Consider the following 6000-nt stretch of genomic DNA (forward strand, 5'->3'; position numbering starts at 1 on the left):
ACAAAGCCCTCTGTGCATGCGCTGGGATGACGCCAGCATACGCTGGCTTGCGCCAACTCGCACCGGCCGCCGGAGGCCTTTCGACGCCGGTTGGAGTGGCACCAAGCCCCTTCCCCGCCGGCCGGTGTGGCGCAAACTACTCTGAGGCTGGCCTAGCCCCTGAAGGTGCAGAGGATTCCCCACCATTGGGGCGGCCCCACACCGGAGTGGTTCACGCCACTCCTTCCCACCGGAGTTGCCGGTCCCGCCGATTACGGCAGAATCCTGAGGTAGATACCATAAGCGGGGCCTCCAGTCATTTACCGGCCATGTTGCACTGTGATATGCTGCTTTTTGGGCGCAGTGTGTCCAGTAGATTACGCCCGTGGACTCTGCTTTACTCTCCACAGATGCTGCCAGGTCTGCTGGGTTTTCCAGTGTTTTCTGTTTTCATTTCAGATTTCCAGCATTCTGGATTGCTAACCCTGTGAGATTACCACGAGGCCACCATCCCAGCCTTACTTTACGTCCGCAATATGCAAATGATATCCAGTGGAAACCCGGGGACACTCTGGCAAACTAGAGTCAACTCCTGTGGCCATTTTATCAATATGACAGTACATGTTAGAATTCCCAGTGAGAAACCATCTTGATCTGGATGTCTCAGAGCATTGGTTTATGGTGCTCAATGAAATGGTGAATATGAAACGTAGACCCAATGAAACGTTGACCAAATGTTCCTCCTTGTAGTGTAATCTACAACGAGAGGTCACAGATATAGGTTGAGAGGCGATAGATTTAGAACTAAGATGAGGAGGAATTACTTCTCGCAGGGGGTGGTGAATTTATGGAACTCGCTGACGCATAATGCGGTGGAATCTGAATCATTATATGGTTTCAAGAAGGAGATAGATATATTTCTAATTAAAAATGAGTTAAAGGGATATGGGCACAGGTAGGGAGGTGGATTTGAAACCAGGAAGAGATCAGCCATGATCTGATTGAATGGTGGAGCAGGCTCAAAGAGCTGAATTGTCTATTTCTGCTCCTAATTCCTATGTTCCTATGTTGACAACCCCATCGAGTCACCAAAACAGCCACCAAAAACCAAAGGAAAAAATAGACCTGCATTTATACAGCGCCCTTGTTTTTTAAAAATAAGATTCCAATTAAGGGGCAATTTAGCGTGGCCAATCCACCTACCCTGCACCTGTTTGGGTTGTGGGGGTGAGATCCACGTCGACACGGGTAGAATGTGCAAACTCCACACCGACAGTGACCCAGGGCCGGGATCGAATCCGTGAGGCAGCAGTGCTGACCATTGCATCGCCCTGTCGCCCTGACAACCTCAGGAAAATCTTCAGTCACTGCAAACTAGTTGCTCTTCGGGAAATGGGGAATCATGGAATGCGATCCGAAAAAACTTTGATACAAGTCCTGGAATGTTAAGTAATTAAAAATATATTTGACTTGACAATCTTGAAACATGCCTGTGCCTCATTTTCACCTTGGGTCGGTATACAAAAAATATTTAGGTCCAATCTGAAGGCAGTAAAATAAATAAATCTACCACCGATCTGCTTGCAGTAGGCAGATGCTCAATAGTTTAATGATTTGGGGGTTTTAACTCGTGTGCAGCAAAAGATCTGGAGACTCCGAAAGGCCACAAGACCGCCAGGGAAGGTGCCTGTCAGCATCTGTGTTCTCACTAGTGTATCATAGTTTATGTTAAAAAGATAGTTTGTTGGAAAACCTCTCCCAGTTTTGGGCCTGTGGTTCCGACCACAGATGGCTGCTGCCACCTGCCACGTCAAACTAATAACAGGCCATGGAAAAGGAGAACAGGCAGACAGACATACACAAAACATTATGTTGTGCCTCCAGAAATACTTTTCATGAAGAAACACTCACGACCCAATTGCAATTTATGCCATTTAAAGGGACATTTTCACCCAATGCTTCAAAACATCATCAAAATGTAATTCTTGTGAAGTCACAGAAATTTTGTGAGCAATGACACACAGCTGCAGTTGGACCTCCCGTAATTACTTCAAGCTTCCCTCTCCTGCCAACCGTGTTATCCAGCGCTGCAACAGGCGATTGATCAAAAAGCTGCCAACTCTCAGCCTCCTGACATGTCCGCCAGTTAATCCAATCACACCTCCCACATGCCGAAGATTGCTGGCTGCCAGCTGACAGCAGGTCAGAACGAAAGGAATATATACTTCCTTACAGTTATCTTGTCAACAATCTTGGCAGTGCTGATGGCGGAAGGCTGATTTGCCGTGAAAATTGACAGAGCTTTCTTAGTTCAAGGGATTCTGCATTTCATGGAAGGAAAATCAGTCAGACTGCGTAACTTGTACGCAATTCTCTCCAACCAATTTCTATTCTATGCATTGCCTGATTGAGATTCAGAGCCCAGGGATTTTAGATGAATGACTCCAGTTCCTCTGAAAAAGAGCATTACCAGACTCAGGTTGCGATATCTATGATGCCAGAGCTAGCAAATCTGAAATTGTGAGCTCAAATTCCACCGTATAAAGTTATTGAATTCAGACATCAGGGGCGTCATTCTCTAACCCCCCAGAGGGTCGGAGAATGGCCGTTGGCCGCCGTGAATCCCGCCCCCGCCCCCGCCGAAGTCTCCGAAGGGAGAAAAGTCAGCGGGGCGTTAATGGCGCCGCTGCCGCGGAGAATGTCATGGGTCTGCGCAAGGCAGCCGATTTTCGGCCTGCCGATATTCTCCCTTCCGGATGGGCCAAAGTCCCGTCGACGAGATGACCGTTCACGTCGACGTGAATCAAACCTCCTTTTCATCGGCGTGACCCGGTGCTCCAGGCTCACGCCGACCAGCGTGGAGGTGAGTGACGGCCTGGGGGGTTGGCTCTGGGCAGGAAATGGCGTGGCCGCAGTCTGATTGCGTGAGGAGAGGTGTGTCTCGGGTTGTGTGTGTGTGTGTGTGTGCGGCGGGGGGGGGGGGGTGGTTAGAGTAGGCTGGGCTCCGGGGGAGTGCCGGGAGGGGGTCCGTGCCGGGGTGGAGGTGGGGGGGTGTCCGTGCCGGGGTGGAGGTTGGGGGTTGGGGGGGGTCCGTGCTGGGGTGGAGGTTGGGGGAGGGGTCCGTGCCGGGGTGGAGGTTGGGGGTTGGGGGGGTCCATGCTGGGGTGGAGGTTGGGGGGGGGTCCGTGCCGGGGTGGAGGTTGGGGGGGGGCCGTGCCGGGGTGGAGGTTGGGGGGGGTGGGGGGAGTCCGTGCTGGGGTGGAGGTTGGGGGGGGGGTTCGTGCTGGGGTGGAGGTTGGGGGTTGGGGGGGGTCCGTGCTGGGGTGGAGGTTGGGGGGGTCCATGCCGGGGTGGAGGTTGGGGGGGTCCGTGCCGGGGTGGAGGTTGGGGGGGGTGGGGGGAGTCCGTGCTGGGGTGGAGGTTGGGGGGGGGGTTCGTGCTGGGGTGGAGGTTGGGGGTTGGGGGGGGTCCGTGCTGGGGTGGAGGTTGGGGGGGTCCATGCCGGGGTGGAGGTTGGGGGGGTCCGTGCCGGGGTGGAGGTTGGGGGGGGGGTCCGTGCTGGGGTGGAGGTTGGGGGGGGTGCGTGCTGGGGTGGAGGTTGGGGGGGGGGGGTCCGTGCTGGGGTGGAGGTTGGGGGGGGTCCGTGCCGGGGTGGTTGGGGGTTGGGGGGGGGGGTCTGTGCTGGGGTGGAGGTTGGGGGGGGGGGTCGGTGCCGGGGTGGAGGTTGGGGGTTGGGGGGGGGTCCGTGCTGGGGTAGAGGTTCGGGGGGGGTCCGTGCCGCGGAGGGGGATGGGAGGGCAAGTGAGTTGGTCCCCCTGGCCAGGTGCCAGCCTCCAACAGTTGGACCCATAGCGGTCCATGCCACCTGGCTGGGGGGAGGAGGGGATATGGGCAATGATGACATGTCGTCGTTCCCCTCCCCCCCCACCAGGCACTCATGTTTTCAGATCATCCAGCGATGTTGGCCGCCGTGGTGGCAGCCGCTCATGTCTATGTTGCCCTGGATGAGGAGGAGGAGGAGCGTGCCAGAGAGGCGGCGCAGGCTGCCGCAGAGGGGCAGATGGCAGCCGCCCAGGCTGGAGGGGCACCTGACCGACAGGATGAGGAGGGGGAGGAGGACGTCGCGGCCCCACGGCAACGGAGGCACCCGAGGGCGCCCCGTGTGTACCGGCCCCGGCAGTCATACCAGGACCTCACGGACCGGGAATGCAGGAGGAGACTCCAGATGAGCCGGGAAACCGTGGCACACATCTGCCAACTGCTGGCACACTTGTCACCGCGTGGCACTGGCAGGGGACACTCTCTCCCCGTGTCCGTCAAGTTTACGGTGGCCCTGAACTTTTATGCAACGGGGTCATTCCAGGCACCGAGTGGGGACCTGTCCGGCATATCGCAGACATCGGTGCATCCGGGCAGTGACAGATGCCCTATATGCCATGGCGCAATGCTACATCCGCTTCCCCGTGGACCGGGCCAGCCAAGATGCCCGGGCCGTGGGCTTCTCTGCAGTTGCCGGGTTCCCCATGGTCCAGGGCGCGATCGATGGGATGCAGGTCGCCGTGCGGCCACCTGCAGATAACAGGGCCATGTTCACTAATAGGAAGGGGACCTATTCGATGAATGTACAGGTGGTCTGCGACCACCGCATGATGATCCTGCACGTCTGCGCCCGTCACCCAGGCAGTGTACACGACTCATTCGTGTTGTCGCGGTCATCCATCCCCGGCATGTACGAGGGACGCCATCCCCGGCTGAGGGGCTGGTTGCTGGGCGACAGGGGCTACCCATTGCGATCGTGGCTGATGACGCCTATACGGAGGCCACGCAATGAGGCGGAGAACCGCTACAATGATGCCCATGTAGCGACAAGGGCAGTGATCGAGAGGTGCTTTGGCGTGCTGAAGATGCGTTTCAGGTGCCTGGACCTCTCTGGGGGCGCCCTCCAGTATCGGTAAGATAGGGTCGGCCACATCATTGTGGTGTGCTGCGTCCTGCACAACATTGCCCAGCAGAGGGGCGATGTGCCGCAGGCAGAGGAGGGCGGAGGGGAGGAGCAGCAGGAAGAGGCCCAGTCCTCCCCAGATGAGGGGGATGGGGGCAATGGTCAGGGCAGACGGGGTAGACACAGGCGGGTGGCTGTCCACCGTTACCGGCTGGCCCAGCGGGCATGGAACAGACTGATAGACGCCCGCTTCACTGAATAGATGGGCGTGGGAATTGGGTAGTATGGCCACAGACCGCACACCATGGCAACAGCCGACTACCCACACCCCCCACCCATCCACCCACCCAGCACCCTCACCCCCCTCCCCAACCCCACCCACCCCACCCGCATGCACACCACCCCCCCCCCCCATTGCCGATCCACCTGCGGCACAAAGGGCCGGGCTCACACAGTTGCGGGTGGACGCGTGTCTATCGCAGGCCATGGAAGATGATGACAACCTGCCCTGCGATGAGCTCCTGGCTCTACATCGTTGGACTATGTCTGACCCATGGCCACAGTACCACCATCCACCCGGGCCATCCCTGCATGCGGCTGTGACACTGCAGCGCACGGTCCCGTCCTCTGCCCGGGGGATGTTGATGGCGGCCCAGGGGGAAGGGGGCAGACTCACCTGGGGCTGAGGTAAGACCACCCCTCACACACACACTTGCGCTCAACGTACATGACATCCCCGCACACTTTGGACAGAGCACAAAGGCAGCTTCAGTAGGTGTAACATTGACTTTAATAACCAAAGGAGTTCATGCACGTGCCCTAGCCCCTAAAACTCATCTGTGCCCTGCACCCGTGCCAACTTACTCAGTGTCTAATTGTTTGGCCTTACGGGCCCTTTGACTACGTCTACGTGGTTCCCCAGACGGTACAGCAGAACTGGAGGTGGACTCCTGTGATTCCTGCCCTCTGACACTGGATCCCTTTGGCGGCCGTTTCCTGGGGCGTCCTGGCCTAGATGGGCCAGGATGCGGCCCGGGCGACTGGGATGGCGAGCTGCCAGCCTGTCCTGCCCGTTGCCC

Source organism: Scyliorhinus torazame, chromosome 22 (genome assembly GCF_047496885.1).
Source record: "Scyliorhinus torazame isolate Kashiwa2021f chromosome 22, sScyTor2.1, whole genome shotgun sequence".
In the NCBI taxonomy this organism is placed as follows: Eukaryota; Metazoa; Chordata; class Chondrichthyes; order Carcharhiniformes; family Scyliorhinidae; genus Scyliorhinus; species Scyliorhinus torazame.